Source organism: Macaca thibetana, chromosome 2 (assembly GCF_024542745.1).
Source record: "Macaca thibetana thibetana isolate TM-01 chromosome 2, ASM2454274v1, whole genome shotgun sequence".
Classification (NCBI taxonomy): domain Eukaryota; kingdom Metazoa; phylum Chordata; class Mammalia; order Primates; family Cercopithecidae; genus Macaca; species Macaca thibetana.
The window spans coordinates 188519353-188540024 of NC_065579.1; the positions used below are offsets into that span (position 1 = coordinate 188519353).

The following is a 20672-nucleotide window of genomic DNA, read 5'->3' on the forward strand; positions in this document are numbered from 1 at the left end:
CTATTAGGAAGACAACTCCAAATTTACTCAACTTTGTTAGCAAGCTATGACAAAACAAGTAGCAATCCAGGTAAAAATACTGGCATAGTTAAAGCTCCACTAGCATTCACACCTGGCTGGCTGGAATCATAGTTCTTGGATCCTCTGTATAGCCTTATACTCTTTTCGGAGACTTCAATAAAATTTCGGAGATAGCTAATCTGGTGAGTAACCTCCATCACTCATTTCTTTTTTTCCTTTACCTTGTTTTAGAACACAATGGGAAATCTCTTCTCAGCCTCGTCATTTGCACTGTTAACTGCACTAGACAGAGTTAATGCTATGGAAAGCAAAGTCAGGTTTCTAGCTTAGAGTCTGGTGGGAGGAAGGACTGTAATGTAAATAACTGTAATACAATCTACTAGGTTTTATTCTTGAAGGGTAAATACATTACTAGAATGATGACAAGGAAGAAAGTTCAGTTTTGAAAGTGGAATAACTGGAAAAAAACAGGCCTTGGTAAAGGTTCTTGATACAAGGAAAAGGAATATCAAAATGATCATAATCCTTTAATACCATAGAATGGTATAATATTTAAAATTTGATTTCACTGGGTTCAAAAGTCTATATGCTGTATTATTAAACTTTTATGGCATTTTAGAAACAGCAAAACTGTAGGGACAGAAAACAGATCATTATTGTCAGGGATTGGGGTGGTGGGTAAAGGTTGATTACAAAGGGACATGAGGGAACTTTTGGGGATAGTGAAAATGTTTCATATCATGATTGTGGTGCTAGTTACCTGACTGTATGAATTAATCAAAATTTATAGAACTGTACATGTATATAGAACAAATTTTGATGCAATGTAAATTATTCTTAAAGGAACTTGACTTAACAAAACTTTGGGTTTTACATTAATATGCGTTGTCTAAGACAGCACTGTCCTACAGAAATAAAATGCAAGCAACTTATGTGATTCAGAAATTTTAGTAACAATATTAAAAAAGTGAAAGGAGAACAGTATAATAAAATTTAATAATAATAAATTATATTTACCTAGGATATAAAAATATTATCTTTTTAATATTTAATCAATGTAAATTTTATTGATGAGATTTTTATTCTTTTATTATACCACATCTTTGAAATCTGGGTACAGCAAGTCTTAATTCAGATAGTAAGTTTTCATTGCAAATACAGTAATCTTTCAGTATCATTAGGGGACTTGTTCTACAACTTCTCGTGGATACCAAAATCCAAGGATGCTTAAATCTCTTGTATAAAATGATGTGGTATTTGCATATAACCTAGATGCATGTTCTCTTATACTTTCAATTATGTCTAGATTATTTACAGTACCTAATACAATGTAAATGTTGTATAAATACTTGTTATACTATATTGTTTATGGAATAATAACAAGAAAAAAAGGCTGTTTCAGTGTTCAGTGCAGATGCAACCATCCATTTTTCTTTTTCAAATAGTTTCAATCTAAGATTGGTTGAATCAGTAGATGTGCAACCTGAGGGCGGACTGCACTTAATTTAAAGTTTAATAAAATTTTCAGTTTAAAAGTATGTTCATATACCCAGTTTTTTTCCAAACAAAATTAAGAGGTTTCCAGTAACTGACTTGAATAACACTTTTAAATTTTAAATTTAATAAATTAATTAAGATGAAATAAAATATAAAATTCAGTTTCTAAGTTGCACTAGCCTCATTTCAAGTGCTCTATCACCTCTGGTAGCTACTGGCTTCTTTACTGTAAAGTACAGGTCTAAGGACTGAAAATAATTCATGGTGTAGTCCCAAAATTAGAAGTGTCTGGGAAGTTGTTGGAAAATTTCATGGACACTTTTGTAAAAGACCATGAGATCTAATAATTCAGATTAGCTTGATGTGGTGGTAATTATTCAACGTATTTTGAGGATAAGAGACTACTCACTTAAATAATGTTTGTTATTAATAATTTTTTCTTTTACATAAACACAGGTACTTCCCCGTCACTGCCTTGACTTTTTGTTACTAGACCACTTAGAAATCTGCCTATAATCAAGGCATTCTATTTTACTAGTTTTCTTCTTTAAAATTCCATGTAGAGGTTGAGGATATTGAGAATGTTTAAGTTAAATTTTTATGTAAAGATACCCAACTACTATAAGAACTACCATTAATATCTGATAGTTGCATTTGGTCTCCCTACCCCCACATTTATGATGAAACCCGATTAACAGTTTCTATAAATATAAAAATATAGAAAAGAGACTATATGAAAACTAGATTTGTGAACTGTCATAATGACTATTGCTCATTATTGAAAGTTGTGCTGTATGTGTTTGTAGAATTGCATTTAAAAATTGTATGTTCTTGGACTTAATGCTTAAATGTTAAAAGTCCAGTAATTTAAAAAATATTGTGTAAATAGAAAACTAAAATTACCTGGCCCATATTTTTATTGCAAAAATGTCCTCTGTTAACTTTTTTTCCCAATTTACATTGATTTTTAAAATTCCACTCTGTATAAAGATGTATTGCGTCATTTAAAATTTCTCCATATCCTTGTGATAACGTTCATTTAATGATTCTCAGTCAACAAATATTTAGTAACTAACGGCATGACAAGCAGCAGATGTAATCAGTGGGCCTTTATTTTTATTGAAGAGATAAGAAAAGACTACAGTAAATGAAATTGTGATGGAAAATAGTTAAGGACAGGCAGTATGCTGGGAAAACTTAAATAGCTAATTTATTTTCTTTTTTACATGAAAAGATGTCTCTTTTTATGCCCAAAGTTGTAGGATCTCAGAGTCTCTTTGGGAATGGGATCTCAACTTTGTTTCACTAATGGGCTTTGACTTTCAAAAACAAACAAATCAACAAACAAACAAACAATTTGAAAATTGAGAGTGGAGTCTGAATTCTGAGCCAATGATGCATTTAGAAGGTTTCTTTGTAAAAAAAAGATATACACATGGGTCAGTATGACTTTAGTGAACACAGAATTTTTATTGTGATGACAACCTACGCGAAAATATACTCTTTGACAACTGAACTAACCATGCCTTACACACACACACACACACACACACACACATACACACACACACACACACACACACACACACACACACACACACACTTCAGGGATTCTGTATTTCATTTTTCCCTTAACATAAAATCCATTTTTTCCTAATAATGGTTGAGCAAAAAGAAAGATTTTTTTCCTTTTTTTTTTTTTTTGTGCCTACTGACCTGAGACTATTTTAGTTACCGGTACTTAGAATAATCAAAGACAAATGCTATTTAAGAAATAAATTGCCGGCTGGCCTTAGTGGCTAACACGTGTAATCTGTAATCCTAGCACTTTGGGATGCTGAGGTGGGAGGATCACTCAGGTGTTTGAGACCATCTTGGGCAACAGAGATAGACCCTTTACCAGAAAATAAATAAATACAAATAAAAAACTAAATAAATCTTCATGAATTGGTGTGTAAAATAAAACATCATGGGATTTAGAGTTCAAAAACACAGCTGAGTTCTCTAAACAATGGTTCTTCCTCTGGCTCATTGGGGTTTAATGTGATGATATTTGTTTTAACTGCATAACTAGTTTGCTCCTAACTAGATTGTGAATGTGAGAAATTTTGTACCTTAATCAGTGCTACAGAAATGTTAATTGGCAAGATTTAAAAAAAAAAAAAACCTCTTATTTGCAAAGGTCTTTTTATTTGTTTCAGAAAATTACTATTAATTTCAAAAGGCAGTTGAGCCTTGCAAAAATAAAATAGTGTGTTTTGCCAAAACTCAGGCAGATTTGCCATCCACATTTTAAAACACTACTTGGAAAACAGCTTCACTTTAAATATAGTACATATATTTTTCTTTATTTGAGAGAAAATACAACAATCATTTCTTTTTCTTCCAGTCATTTTTAAACAACTATTTTTTTTAACTAACAGCTGCCGCAGCAACCTAGAAGGATGGTGTACATATATTGACATTCATCAGGATTGGACTCTTACCACTGAAAAAGTATTTCTGGTTAAACTAGAAACTTCTTTAAAGGGCTGAGATGAATTTCTAAAACTTTGAATCATCTGCAATACAGCAAAGACCCATTCTTTAGAAAATTAGATGTGCTTTAAAATATACTTGGAGTTTTGGTTCTAAATCATGTTTATTGCAGGTTGCTAAATAATTGAAAATAACTAGCTGCTTTCCAGTATCTAGATGATAATAAGAGAGAAAGGCAGTAAACTACATATGTCAATATAAAATAATTGGGTTCCTGTTTGCTATAACGGAAAGCATTTCATTTAAAATTACTAAGTCTGGGAGCTAGGCACCTTTCAAATAACCTAAATGTCTATCACTGATAGACTGAAAGAAAGGAAAAAAGAAATAAACCCTGATTTTTATGCCTACAGAAAAAGGAACCACTGATATTTTTGCAGAGCGGGAAAGATAGCAAGAAGTTTTTACCTGTTTTTTTGGGCCAATTTTGTCTGTAATTTTTTTTTCAGTTATATAAGTTTTCAGTGTCATAAAGCCTTTATATTTCTTAATCCTTCTTGCTCTGAAACCGTGCTACTCAACATGTGCTCTGCGGACCAGCGGGTTCTACGAACTGTAATCTGTTTTCAGTGATATTATCAGAAACTGGGAATAAGCATTTAGGAATGTTGATAGCAAATTTGGCAGGGTCATTTTATTTCTGTAGAATCTAATAATTATAATACAAAAATTTGGGCTTGAGTTTTAAGACTTTTTTCTTTCAGTTTTTGAATAATTAATTTTATTTACATAATTATTAGTATATGGTAAAATTAAAGTGTTTTAAGAAAGTTAATTGGTACATAATCATGGTCTGAGAAACCCTGCTATGAAAATTAGTGATCATTATTTATTGGTTTAAAGCCATTTCTGGTTCAGGGGTGTAATTCTGATACCAGCTTCTTTTGGATTTTCTTTCTTCATCTAATCTTTTGTGTCTCTGTTAGTCAGCTTTCACTGTGGCATGACATTTTACAAACAACTCCAATGTTTTGATGGCTTACAACAACAAAGGCCTCTTGCTTGTTCATGTTGGCTGTAGTTGTCAGCTGTGGCTCTCCGACAACTCTCAAATTCACTGCACAATACAGGTTAATGGAGTAATCCCAATATGGGGATACACGGATAACATCAGAGAGAGAGAAAGAGCAATGAAGAAACTCTGGGATGGCTCTGAAAACATCAGCCTAGAAGTAACATATGTGATTTGCACTTACATTTCATTAGCCAAATAACATGGCCAAGCCTTATGTCAATGAGGCATGGAAGCCAAATCATCTTTTATGGGGAGGCTTGTGATGGTTAATACTGTCAACTTGATTGGATTGAGGGATACAAAGTTTTAATCCTGGGTGTGTCTGTGTGGGTGTTGCCAAAAGAGATGAACATTTGAGTCAGTGGACTGGGGAAGGCAGATCCACCCTTAATCTAGTGGGCATAATATAATCGGCTTCCAGTGAATATAAAGCAGGCAGAAAAATGCGAAAAAGAGATGAACCTAGCCTCCTAGCCTACACATCTTTCTACCCTGCGGGATGCTTCCAGCCTTTGAACATCAGACTCCAAGTTCTTCAATTTTGGGACTTGGACTAGCTCTCCTTTCTCCTCAGCTTGCAGACGGCCTGTTGTGGGACCTTGTCATTGCGTAAGTTAATACTTAATAAACTCCCCTTTATATACCTATCCTATTAGTTCTGTCCCTCTAAGAGAACCCTGACCAATATAAGGCTCATGAAAAATTGGGAATAATAATGTATGACCCATCTTTGTAATATACAGTGTCAGCTTCCCAGATTTTTTGATATTCTAAATATCTTACAGTCTTTGTGGGAAGAGAGTTGTTTTGGCAGGGTAGTGATCCAGACGGATTGTTGAGAAGATTTCTTGACTTGTGAACTCAGATGATCTTCAAGGAGACTTTTATTCGATAGACATTTTCAACTCCCCATGGGTTCTCTGTGAATGCATTTTTGTTGTGTGGCTTCCCTTCAATTAGGTTTATTGGAAATTTTTCCTAGAAAGAAAGTTTTTGGAGGCAGTCTTGGAATTCTAGATAATGTTTCTTTTGGCACAGTGGTAGCAAACTACAAGGTGCAAAAAGAAGGCTTTAGGTTTGTTAACCAAACCAGTACCTATGCTGAGAAGTGACCTCATTGACATATGTGAACCTAAAGTAAGTATTCAGCAAATACTGTTTTGTAGAAGGTTTTTCAGTACTTCCTTTGGCTTTCCAGCCTGATGTTGTTGCTCTCACCACCTTAATCTGTTTTACCTAATGGGTTGTTCACTTTCAATGGAGTATATGTACAACAGAGGTTTACTTAACCAATCTCTGTTTACTAGACGTAGTGAACTTACTTCTGCTTAACAGATTTCATTGTAAGTGCTGCTGACTGATTCCCAGAGAATACTGAGCACAGGTAGTAGACTATAGTCTACTACTACTTTCTCCCATACAGTTCTGCTTCTACCAGTTATACTGTGTATCAGTTTTCCCCCCAATCCCATCAATGCTATTTTTTCACATTATAATTCTATAACAATTTTACATAAAGTGATGATCTATGAATGTAACAGGAACGAAAGTTACTGCATGTTGGGAAAATCTCAGTAAGGATAAGTTGTAAAAAGTATTTTGAATTAAGTATGCTTAAGTGAACTTAAAAAAAAGATACAAACCTAATTGAATTTTACATGTAGATTATTTTACATGAGTCTTTTTGTTTTCGTTCATTTTTGTCCAGAGGGAGTTGGGAATTATAAATGTTGCATTGGAGATGTATGTTCATACAAGAAAGGATGTTACAAAATCCTTATCAGAGGACCCAGACTTTAGTTTTATGTGACAAGATGGGTGAATATATATTTATATTTATGTTTTAAGTTAAAATAACATGTTTACTGTTTTGTGTATGTATGTACTTTATTATTCCCTCTTTTAACTAATATTTTCAACATAGATACCAACTTCTGGGCCCAATTGTGCTGGATCATGGAGCTTTGTTATAATGCCTAATGGGATTATTTTTACTGAAAGCATCTTTACCTTCTGGGATTTTAGGAGATTGCTGTTAGAGATCTTGTGGTGTTGTAAGATATATATACATATCTATATCTATATCTCTATATACCTAATATATATTAGATATAAAATTTTATATATATAATATATAATAGTAATATACCTAATAGATATCATACCTAAGATATCATACCTAAAATATAATATATAATTATATATATTCGGTTTTTATCCATGGTTCCTGGCTCATAACTCCCATATCTCTTGTTACAGTCTTTCGTTAAAATGCTGGGTGTGTTTAGCCTTTCTTCTGCCTTCCTTCCACCCACTCCAAGGCAGGACTCTAATCTTTCCCCACCTTTCTGATTGTGTTTGCTAAGACTCTACCCTGAGAGGGTCCTGCTTCATACCCTGGGGGGGCATTCTTCCATAAAAACCCAAGAGAACTGGATTCTAAGAGCTTCCTGAGAGCTGAACACCTGGGGGTGGCTTGCCCGGAGAGGGCATAGCAGTTGTCTGCCCTGGGCCGGGCGCGGTGGCTCACGCCTGTAATCCCAGCACTTTGGGAGGCCGAGACGGGCGAAATCACGAGGTCAGGAGATGGAGACCATCCTGGCTAACACGGTGAAACCCCGTCTCTACTAAATACAAAAAATTAGCTGGGTATTGTGGCGGGTGCCTGTAGTCCCAGCTACTCGGGAAGCTGAGGCAGGAGAATGTCATGAACCCGGGGGCGGAGCTTGCAGGGAGCCAAGATGGCGCCGCTCACTCCAGCCTGGGCGACAGAGCGAGACTCCGTCTCAAAAAAAAAGATGTTATCTGCCCTTTCTCCCATACCTTACCCTATGCATGTCTTTGTCTGTATCCTTGCAATGTCCTTTATACAAAACTGGTAAACATAAGTAAGTGCCTTCCTGAGTTCTGTGAGCCACTCCAGCAAACTAATTGAACCCAAAGAGGGGACCATGGGAATCCCAACTTGAAGTACCAGAGGCCCAGGCTTGTGACTGGTGTTTATTGGTGTGAGGGGCAGCCCTGGGGACTGAGCCCCCAGCATGTGGGATCTGACACTGTCTCCTGGTAGATTGTGTCAGGATTGAATTGGAGGATCCCCAGTTGGTGTCTGCTGCTTGATGGTGGGGAGAAATTCCCACACCTTTGGTCACAGAAGTCGTCTTCTGTGTTGACGATTGTTGTGGTGTCAGAGTACAGGAAAAACGTGGTTTGAGAGTTTTTCCTGGTATGGACCTTAATGCTAGAAAGTAGATTTTGAACCGTGTAACATAAATATAAATTTTCTAGCCTCATATTGCTTTTTAAAAATATTCTGTTCAAAATTTCTGCTCTGTAGATAATACAGGGCTTTTTGTTAGGTTTCAGTTTTGGTATTTCACTTGTAGTTAATGTCTGTAAAACTACCTTGTTTATGGTTGTTCTTTAGCAGTTGTCTTTAACTTTTCATCATTTTATCTATCAAGTTGGCTTTGTGAAACTCACCATTTACTTAGACAAAGAAAGTGCATTATTCATATTCTCTTATCAAGTTAGATGTTTTCTTAGAGAAGTGATGTTCTATTTTATAACAGTCACATCTAGCCCCAAGTGTGACTGATTACAACTTATATCAACATTTTTTGTATCTTGATCACAACAAAACTATTCATTTTAAGTTCAGATTGCATTATTCTAAGAAGCTGTCACTTATGATAGACGTTTAAGGCAGTTTCCATTTAATTTGTTGATAATTTCTTTCTTATGCCACGGGTAGCTTATCTGAGTATCATTTTGCATTGTGAAGAGGTTTACAGAAATGTGGTAAATCTGTCACAGGTGTACAGCATTGTTTGTTTTGCTCATCCAGGCAGTTGTTTCATGCAGGTGAATTGGAATTCACTGACTAGTCTTGACGCTTGGTCTGGTTTATTGTCAAGCTTTGAATCTGTAGCTCTCTCTTCATTTCAAATTATTTTCCTCTTTTCCCTATTACTGTCTTGTATTCTTTATATTTTCAACCCCTGTTGAACTATTTTCTTTTAAGAAAAAAACTAGAAGTACTTTTAAGCTTGAATAGATCTTGGGGGGAAAAAAGGAAACTTTTGCTTCTTTGTATTATAGCTTGCCAGTTCATCATGTAAAACTATGAAAGTATTCATTTTAATTATGACTGCCAGAGACCCCCCCACCATTATGGACTCCTGAAAAAATGACTTAGCCATCTTACTCGCTTGTAAATCAGTGGCAGAATTGCTTCAAATGTGTTATTTAGCGATTAGGAAGGTGAAAATAATACCACATTTTTTTTCAGCAAGAATGAATGACCTTCAATATGGATGCCATTGCCTTTTAACAACCATGGACACATAAGTGAGTTTTAACCCAAATCTTGCAGGCCTGTTAATACTCTCGCTTTTTGTATTTATTTTGTTTCTTCCTTTTTCATTTTAATATTTTAAAAGTTAAAGGATATTCATATAACCTAACATTCACTCCTTTAAAGTACACACTTCAGTGGTTTTTACTATACTTTTTATGTTTGCAACCATTATTACTGTCTAGTTTCAGAACACTTCCATCAGCCCAAAAGAAACCTCATACCCGTTAGTATTAGTTCCAGTTCCCCTCTTCTTCCTACCAGTCCCTGTCAACCACTAATCTAGTTTCTGTCTCTATGGCTTTGCCTATTCTGGACATATCATATAAATGAAATCATACATGTGGGTTTTGTGTCTGGCCTCTTTCATTTAGCATAATATTTTTAAAGTTCATCTATTTTGTAGCATGTAACAGTACTTTTTATGGCCAAATAAAATTTCACTGTATGGGTAGTCCACATTTTGTTTATTAATTCCTCAGGAGATGGTCATTTGGGTTGTTTCTATTGTTTGTTGTGAATTATACTGTTATGCAAATGTGTGCACACATTTTTGTGTGGATATGTGGTTACTGACAAGGCCAGTCCCCTCCAAAAATGGAGTCTTTCCATGTTTGGCGCTGCCAAGCCAATATGCAAACTTAAAGTGGGTGTCAAGTAGTACAGGCTTTATTCAGTGGCTGTGGAATTGAGAAGAGGGAGCTTGGCTCACACATCAACTTCTCGACTAGTGAAGGATGAGGGGGTTAAAATGTAGTGTTTTTCTAATGAGGGGATTCGACATTAAAAGCAAAAGGAATATTCACGATTTTTCTGGAAGTGGACGGTGAACATTTCAGAACTGGAGTGCTGCCTTTTTTGTCCTTTTATGGCCTCTTCCAGTCATTGTCGTGGCGATTGTGAACTGTCATGGCACTGATGGGAGTGCCATTTAGCATGGAAATGAGATTATAAGGAAGCCTGAAGTCTTTCTGACGTCCTTCCATTGGCTGTCTTGGTCCTAACCAGTGTCAGCTAGTCTGGCTACAAAGGAAACTGTATCGTAGGCATCCTGTTTTTTAAGGATAAGCAGAGTTAGGGCAGGGTAGAAATTCAGCTATGTCACATGGGCATTACACTGGGTAACAATATACTTTTGATTCTCTTGGGTTGTCTTGGTTATTGATGCTCTTTCCAAATTCATCTGTTTTGCCGTGTTGGTCATTTCCTCATTTGCCCTGTGATCCTTTCACTCATCCTTCTCTGCCGTCCTCTCCACATTTCCAAGCCGCACTCCCGTGGCTTCTGCTTCTCTTGAGTTGGTTTAGTGGGTAGCACTAGTGGAAGACTGGAGAGTAGACGGAGCGGGGGAGCTGGAGGATTCTCCCCTCCTCCTTTGCTCACTCTTGCAATCTAGAGTAAGGCTGTGCCTCTTGAAGCAGCTGTGTCAAAAGAACATAAATCACCAGAGCCATTTCTGATTTTATTTGCTTCCAAGTGACCTCTGCTTTCTTTAAATAGCTACATTTGTACATCCTGTTATGTATCTTTCTCTTCAAAGAGGAAGAAAACATTTTTGGTTCATTTGTTCCTCTCTCCCACCTTCTCCCTTTCTCCCTCCCTTCCTCCTCCTTTTCCTCCTCTCTTTTTCTTCCTTCTGTACCTCCCACTCCTTTTCTCCCCCCTTCCCTCATTCCCTTCCATCCTTCCTTTTTCTTAGATATCGCTTTGATCATCTTAATCCTCAGCAAGCCTGGTAACTAGTGTTAAAAAGAGTTTCAGGCTTACAAAAAGGCTCTGGGTTCTAAGGGAAAAGAAGATGGTACTTTATTTCTTAATTCACATGAAGCAAGAAATTAACTTTGTAGCAATTATCACAGACTTCTGAAATATCTAAAACAATTTATACATGATTACCAGTACACCTAAACTCTAGACAAGTAATATCAAAGTTTTATTCTGTTCCTTTTTTCCTGTAGTTACAGAATATAATCTTAAAATAAAGTGCTTACTCTGTTAAAATTGTATTTTCCTCCAAATAGTGTTGATATTCACATCTAATTCAGTATACATATAGTTTATATATATATATATATGATATATAGGTGGTTGTATATGTGTGTTTGTGTGTTTCAAAAATCTGTTAGGGTTCTTGGTATTAGAAGACTATATGAAAGATCCAGAATTTAAATTCAATAGCTTCTTTATCATCTACCCCTGCTTTCCTTCTCTTAAGTAACAGTATTTATTGAGTCTCTTCTGTGTGCCAAATACTGTGCTAAGTAAGTCTTGGAAATTCAAGCAATGCACAAGAGGGACAATAACCTTCTCACCTAGCAGAGGAAATGGGTGGTTTCTTCCTAACCAGCAGTCATTGCCTGAGCTCATATATTAATACCATTAAATTGAAATTTTGATGTTATTATAAGTAGTTGTGGCCATTATATGATTTTTTAATATAAAAATAGATACAATTTTATAAAGATATGTTAGGAAGTAATTCTAAATGGATACTTTCCTAAGTACTTTCTAAAGTCAAAAAATAAATCTTGGAATATAATTTAATAATAATTATAAACCATATACTCCTTTAGGACACTGTTTTTTGAGGATTGTGTTTGATTGCATTTTTTTTTTTTGGTAATATTTTATGTGTTTATTTTTAAACCAAAACTGTTGAACTGAAAGTTTGAGGTATATTTCCAGAGAATCTGTAATTGATTTAAATGATACATGAGACCTTTTTTGTCAAGCTGATCTGAGCTAGAAAAAACCTCTTAGAATAGCTGCATTTAGATTTTAATGAAACTAGGCAGAAAGGAGACTAAAGTGAATTTCCTTTTTAGTCTTTTAAATGAAAAAGTGCATCATTTGTCCTATATATCTTATTCATCATCAGTCATAGCAAAGCATTCATTCCCATGAGAGAGATAATAGAGTCAGAGCCGAGAGGAATGGAAGATTGTCATTCAATGCAGATGAGTTTTAGTAATATTCTTATCGTGAAAAATTGGGTTGCAAAACCTTAAGATTTAAAATTAAGTTGCCATAGATATATTTAATTAAAAGTAGATTGCTTTAACCTTTCTTTAAGTTAGAAATAGGTTTAAAATCTTAAATTAAATTTATAGTTAGTTTGTATTGAACTTGTATTCAGTACTTGCCTTTAATAGGAATTCTTTATAAAGTTTAGCCCAAAAAAGGCACATTTTAATTGAATTATTACAATGAACATATAAAGAAAGTTTCTGAAAGCATTTTATAACAGTATATTGGATCAAAATATGGTTCACTTTTTTCCTGATGGAGAACGTTACCAAACTTAGCAAACCAAACTAAAAACTGAGAGCAAAAGGGGGCTCTGCATTCTCAACTCCTAACACCTCGTTAGCACACATAGCTATATTTCCTGGTGTTTTAATGTTTTCACCAGATGGGGTGGGTTTTTATTCATAATACTGCCCAATGGACATTGTTCTTCTGAAGTGAAAGCATATGAAGCATGAAGTTACTGAGGTTGAAAAGCAAACATAAATGAGACTGTATATGGTGCACATTAGTTGGCCAAATTGCAAACTTCCCCTTTATGTAATCATTTTAGGTTAATTAGAAGAAATTAGAGGGCTCCAAACTTACTCTGTGATCCTATCTGATTGAGCACTTTTAATCCAAGGCATTAAAAATAAAAATATGATGAATGTAGAAGGATGTGTGGCCAACTACCAGTCCTCACTGTACTCCTGGCTCTGCATCACCTGGTTTCAGGATGTGGGTCTCCCTTGTTGTGAGAAGATGCTGAAGTCTGGGCTGTGTGGGTCATGGCAGTTTTGCCACCCGAGTAAAGTCATAGGAGTAGGCATGGGTAATAAACTTCAGAGCAATTGCCACAGCTCCAATCTATGATCACACCCTTGGCTACTGTCCATCAACTCATTATAGATCCCTTCCTCTAAGAGTTACTAAGTCAGAAGTAGGGTTTTCTCTTTTATTGGTTTACTTTTGCCTAAGATCTACCCAGATGAATAATAATACTACTTTAGGTGCTTGATTCAACTGTACTATTTTATTTACAAAATTAATTATTTATTATTTTTGAGACCTGGTCTTGCTCTGTCACCTAGGAAGGTGTACATGACCACGGCTTAATGCTGCCTCCAACTCCTGGGCTCCAGCGATTCTTCTGCCTCAGCCTCCAGAGTAGCTGAGACTACAGGGGCGTGCTACCATACCCCACTAATTTTTATTTTTTATAGAGAGGAGTGTCCTGGTATGTTGCCTAGGCTGGTCTTGAACTCCCGGGCTTAAGTGACCCTCCCTCCCGGCTTCCTCCTGCCTCGGCCTCCTTGGGCTATAGGTGTGAGCCACTGCATCCAACCAACTTTAGAATTCAAATTTTATTATTAATTTTTTAACGATTAGGTCATGCTGACTAGCATAACATATCTCAGAGTAATTGCACATATTAAACCAAAATAAACTGTTAAAAGTTAAGTCTATTTACTATAATTTTCATTTCATTTTTAAAGGAAAAGCTTTTTTATAAAATAGTCCATTTTTATTCTCCTTTTTCTTCCTCTTCACAGGGTGAGGAATCACAGACTGAAATCTCCTGTAAATATATTATCATTAACTGGAAGGAAATTGCAACGTTACAGAGTTGTTAATCTTTTCTCATTTAAGATCAAGATTCATTCACTTTCAGAGGCTGAACAAGAAGGCATGGTCATGTTAGGCATACAGAAAACTGGAATCCATTGTTGTTGCAAGCAGATGGATTATCCTCATCTGGACTTTATTTTGTTGCCAATCTTCATCATCAGCCATATAGGAATAGCTTTCTGTGTGCAGTGCTTCAAAATACAATGAAATGAAATTTTGTGTGCTAGAGCTAGCATAGTTCCTAGAATCTAGTATGTTCACATAAATGTTTCTTTACTAATTCATTTTTGCTTTGTGTTAGTAGGACTTAATTATGCTTACAGACAATTGTAATGTCTAGCATAGGACAATAATATAGCAAGACAATAAAGAGAATCATAAATAAAATGAGACAACAATAAGGAAAACGGCAAGATGATAAAGATAATAAAAAGTAGAATAAAATAGAAACACAATAAAGACAGTTATAAAAGGTTTAACCCTTTTATTAAACAACAAAACAGCAAAAAAGAGGATTTCCATCATTTAAATTTGTGTTTCATGGTGATGATGCTGTTATGGAATGGCTTGGGTTATTAATTCTGTTAGGATAAGTGCTAATGATATCCCAATTAATTGATTAGCAAATGTTTCATAAATATATTGGAAAAATTTACTATTGTAGTTTTAAACAGGCACGTACATGTAACTATAAAATAGTGAGTAGTTCTGGTAACTGTTTATTTAATGCACATTTATTGTTTGCTGTGTGCCTGACCCAGTACCAGAGCTGGAGGAGTATCTGTCTTACTGCTTTTTGGTTGGTGTTTTTGTATCTAGCTCTTCCTGTCCTATTTGATTGATAGTGTTACAACTGAGATATAGTTTATTCATTTCTTTGGGAAGCTTAATAAGAGGAATTTAGAGACGAAGTATGCACACACAGAGTTAGCACCGAGGGGATGTACATATGACTTTGGTTGGTGTTGAGTGTCTAGCTGATGTCAGAGAACTGAAGTCCACGTTATTTCTGGAGGCCACAGTTATTTCTGGCAGGACTTCATAGTTGTGAAGATCTTACTGTGCTCCTTAGAAACGTGGGGTAGGCGCAGAGGACGCACAGAGTTCTCTGTTTCTAGAGCATTCAGTTTATAACGTTTATGTAGTGGACCTCTTGTTGCATGACTTTTCCTTACTTCAGCTAAAGACAGGGCCTTGTCACACAGCCACAAAAGATTAGGCTCACAGACAATTTGAAGGGTGAGTAAGGCACAGTTTTATTGGGTAAAAAGGGAAAAAATGGGAAACAGGGATCCTCCACAAAGCCAGAATCCCTGCTGGTGTGCTTTGAATTGAATCCCAGGTTCCACCCAGGAAGAGGAGGGGCCAGGCTCCTCCCCACTGCAAACAACACCAACATCCCAGCAGGAACATACCACAGTGCATACTCCTCCCAGGGCGCAGACTGGTGGGAGTTTCTCTGGGGACCCCTTCCCCGCTGGCTGCCTCAATATGGCCAGTGGTCAAGAGAGGCTGGAAGAAGCTTAGTTCAACAACTGGTAGAGTGGACTCGCCCGCCAGTGATGGGAGGCTGTGTGTGAGATGATGACGTAGGGCCTTGCGGGCTATTCTATGAAGTAGTTAAAAGTGACAAAACATTTTAATGATTTTGTTTCAAATTTAAGCGTTCTTAAAATCTAATCAGTGGAGTAGTTAAGGAAAACATGACTATTCACTTTGTTCGACTTTAAACAAATGGCTATTACATTAAAGACAGAAAACATGACAATTGTTGGTGCATTAAATGTTCTTTGTTTTAATGGAATTGCCCTAATGGCAGTCAGATTTGTTCTTGAACATGTTAAGCCTCCATATAAGTTGCCAGTATTTTCCTAAAATTGGGTCCCTGATTTCTGAAATGGGAGTGAGGAAAGATGTGAAAATTGATGGCCTCAAGCTTTTTGAAATCCAAATTGAAACTTGTACTACAAAGAGAGAAGTTTAACCTGAGAGTTTATGCCTGTATCAGCATGACACAGAGTAGCAATTGAAGTTTTCTTACACCCTACAGATCTAATAAACACGTTGGTTCATTTAAAAGTGATTCAATTTTCTTGGATTTTAGATTTCAGAAAAAAAGGAACATAGTCTAATAAATTATGTCCTATATGTCTAATAAATGTAGAAATTACATATAGAGGTTTATTTTAGATGCTGCTAATGTTTGGGCATAGATAATTTGGCATTTTGTGAATTTTTAGATTAATAGCATATTGAACATTTTAGAATATTTGTTTTTTAAAATGGTGATATTTAATATGTTGAATGGATATAGTTCATATACATAATAGTAATTGCATATGTAATTTATATATAGTATTAGATATATATTATATATATTATTTTTGGCATTTAGGACATAAAAGAAAATTAAGATCTGTTTTAAAATACAAGTAAATACATTCATGTCATTCATGTTTTTTAAAATTACTGTACTTTTGCTTTTAAATCTCTGTCAACATAATTTGGTTAGTGACCCATACTAATTGAAAAGGTTAACAAAAGGAACCACCTAGATCTTTTGTGCATTTTAATCATTTATATTATTTGCTAAACCCAGGTATAATTCTTATTAATGTAATCTTAGTGTATAATGGAGTCTTATTAAAAGAATACTATTTATGCTCATTTGCAGAACTAAAAAGAAATGGTTTTTTTGGGTGAATTGTATTCTTTATTACATGTTCAGTTGCCAAGTTAGCTTAATATGATCTTCATTTGGCATAAAAAGGTGAACATTTATTTTAGTAAATACTTGTTGGGTACTTACTCTGTGGGTGATTCTGTATTAGGCTTTGGGGTGCAAAGAAGAATAAAACTTGATGCCTACCTTCAGAAAGCTGGCAGTCAAAGAAGGGAAAAACAAATCAATATAGACAAATGTAGTAAGTGCTACATATAAGCAAATGTATTAAGTGTAGTTAGTAAGTGCTATGGTAGATGTAGGTGTAGGCTACTGTGGGAGTTCAGAGGGAGTTATCACTCTTCATTGATACACGAGTTGGCGATATCCACAGTAGTGCTGAGTAGCACACTATTTCCACACTTTGTGTAACAATAGTAAACATTTATTTTCCACTCATGCATCTGCGGATCTGCTAGAATGACTCTGCTTTTTTAGAGGTTTTGATATGCTTAGGAAGGGTGATGGAGTAGCAAGCAAGATTTTTTGGTGTGGAATGAGGCTGCTGGTGAGTGATGAGGAGAATTTTGGAAAGCATTATCAAACTTTATTGTGTGAAAGGTATAAAGATTGCTATGGCAGAATTGTTTTGTTTGAAACTCCGTGATGCTAAATACTCCAGACGGAATGGGGCGTCTCCATCTATGATGTTTCGTGACGTGACTACTTTACTTTGATGCTACTCCAGACCCCTTGATCTCTTTTTGAACGTTTCATCTCTTTTGAACTTTGAGCTTCCACCGTGCTCACCTTGTAAACCTGTAATGTCTGATTTTTTTCTCTGCTTTTGCATAGCTTCTGGGAACAGTGAGGGAAATCACATAGAGATGTGAACTGCTGCCTCTACAGAATCATGGCCATCAACATTTCACAGATATCATTTGCACACCCCGAGCCTGCTCTTTCTAACTTTCTCCATGGTAGCTATTTCAGTTTCACTACTCTCCTCAGAATCCCTGATTTTACTGCCTCCTCGTTTTTCATTCACATAATAGTTGCCTTGACTTCTCAGAGAAAAGACAAGCCACCAGAAAGGAAGATTTTTGACTTTCCAATCATTTTCTGAAAAACGTCTGTGTGTCTCTATTTATCCTTTCCTTGCGCTTTCAAAAGTTGGTAGAAGAAATTACTGTCACAGATCCATACTTTGAATCCCATTTTCTTTTGTGTCCTTAATATTGTACATCTGTTTACCTCTTCTTCTCCCCTCAGCCTCTCCATCTGCTGCTTTATTTCCCTCTGCATATAAAGTTGCTCATCATTCTTCTTCTCTAAATATATTAGAATGAAAGACAATACCTCTTTCATTTCTCTGTCAGATTTCTAGAATGATACCATAGACTATTGGTTACAAAACCTGTGTGTGAATAGCAAACATTTAGGGAGCTTATAAAAGTAAAGATCCACTCCTGGATCTGATTGACAGATCTATAGTACAGTCTTTATTGTTTTTGAACTTTTAAAGATAACCAGGTTGGGGAACTACTGTAATAAATGAATATGTATTAATACGGGTGACACTGACTGTGTAGTGTGTGACAAAAGGTTACAAAATTGTAAGTTAAAAGAAGTATGTATATACTTTTATATATATTTTATACTATATAGACACATGCATATGCATATAAATACCTATGTAATAAAAAATGAGGAGATTTTATACTAAGGCATTAATAATGTAGAGGTGGATGTGGTTTGAGTATGTTTTTGTGTCTTTAAATTTTATTTATTTTATTTTATTTTTGAGTCAGAGTTTCACTCTTGTTGCCCAGGCTGGAGTGCAATGGTGTGATCTTGGCTCACCACAACCTCCACCTCCCAGGTTCAAGCTACCTCAGCCTCCAGAGTAGCTGGGATTACAGGCATACGCCACCTCACACGGGTAATTTTGTATTTTTAGTAGAGATGGGGTTTCCCCGTGTTGGCCAGGCTGGTCTCAAACTTCTGACTTCAGGTGATCTCCCCACCTCAGCCTCCCAAAGTGCTGGGATTACAGGCGTGAGCCACCGCTCCTGGCCAGTGTCTTTAAAATTTATCTATATATTTTTTTGTATGCAGAATATATCCTTGTTTTGCAATAAGAAACAAAAATAATGGTAGAGGTTAGTACCCCACATACCTGCATTCGCTATTTTATCTTACTTCCCTCCCTCCTCCATTTAGGTATCTTTTCTTCCTTTATCTTCCTGCAGTAGTAGATGTTGTAGTAGATGCTGTAGATGACTACTTCTAGTTTCTTACAATTCCCTTCTCTCTTACTTTATATTCTCTGTCCCATTTAAAGAACCACGCAAGCGAAACATTATTTTTCTCTGCCACCCCTAATAACCAAACAGTCGTCTTACCAAATTTAACTGTGACGTAGCTTTCAAATGCACTCCTTCATTTTCATCTCCATCTTTATTGTTGTTGTTTGAGAGATCCAACTGAGGTGGGTATCACTGAAGCCCAAGGAGGAGGAACCAGGAGTTTCAAATGCCAGTGAAAATGCATGCCACTTGAAGTCGGCAGAGAACTATTGGGACTGGAAATTTACAAGTGTATGGTGAGCTTTGCCAGAGTATTTCAGAAACATCGTATCAGCTGAAGAGAGACGAGGAAGTAGAGATGGCAGTCAGGAGATCGGCCTGTCAGTGGCAGGATAGCCAGAGAATGGCTTGAATCAAAAAGACAGGTTTTCTTCAGTGTGTTAATGTTCTTTAAGCCAGTGCATCAATGCATCATATTTGAATGCTGAGAATAAAGAAGTTGAGAGCATGTTTGAAAACAACAGAACATTAGAAAAAAATTGTACAAAAGAGAAAAGAATGGAATCGGCTGGGCGCGAAGGCTCACGCTTGTAATCCCAGCACTTTGGGAAGCCGAGACAGGCGGATCACCTGAGGTCAGGAGTTCAAGACCAGGTAGGCCAACATGGTGAAACCCTGTCTCTACTAAAAATACAAAAATTTGCTGGGCATGGTGGCGGGCTCCTGTAATCCTGGCTACTTGGGAGACTGGGGCAGGAGAATTGCTTGAACCTGGGAGGCGGAGGTTGCAGTGAGTTGAGATCCTGCCATTGCACTCCAGCCTGGGGGATGAGAGTGAAACTCTGTCTCAAAAAAAAAAAAAAAAAAAAAGAAGAATGGAATCAAATGATTAGCTTTGAACAAGAGAAAAACAAACAAACTAAAACAAAACAACAACGAGAAAAACATGTCTTTCTCACAGACTGAAGGAAAGGAGGTAAAGGAGCCTGCACTTACCAGTTCATAGGTTTGAGAGTGGAAAGCTGAGGAAGTTCTTGTCTCCTGGCTCCAGTTTTCTCTGTGAAATAGAAGACCTGCTGCTGCACGGAAGTAGAGTGTACAAGTCTACCTCTCTGTGGAGATACTGGAAGCTACTTGGTAAAATGAATTATTTTTGTTATTTTCTTCCTCTATCTGTCTATCTTGCTGTCATTCTCTTTTATGATATTTTTGTTGTTATCCTCCACAAGGCTATAACACCAAGATTAATGCTAGGCATGTTGTAAACGTTAACAAAACACTTTGTTGTCATTTAAGGTGGAATATCCAGAGAGTGGCCTGAATCATGCTCTTGTCACTTACTTGGCTGGGGATGGTGACTTATCCCAGCAGTGTGGTTGAGGGGATCCTGTGTTTTGACAGACTGATGTAGCTTTCTTTCTGGCATAGCTGCTATATTGACATGCCTGATGTTTTCAGGGCTTGCAAAAATGTACTAGTGAGCTTTTCTATGAAAAAAAAATTCCATAGAAAAATTTGGATTGCTAAAGCATGCAATTCCTGGATGGCTTTAATTGAGAGGGCAAACATAAAATCTAGTTAAATTTCTGCTGTGGACTGAACGTTTGTGTTTCCTCAAAATTCCTGTGTTGAAGC

General features: G+C 36.2%; 1 protein-coding gene across 2 annotated transcripts in view; it reads left to right on the forward strand.

Annotated features, from left to right (window-relative positions):
• Positions 1-20672, forward strand: part of GBE1 (1,4-alpha-glucan branching enzyme 1) — a 262977-nt gene that overhangs the window by 51827 nt on the left and 190478 nt on the right. The gene's annotated exons all lie outside the window — the stretch shown is intronic.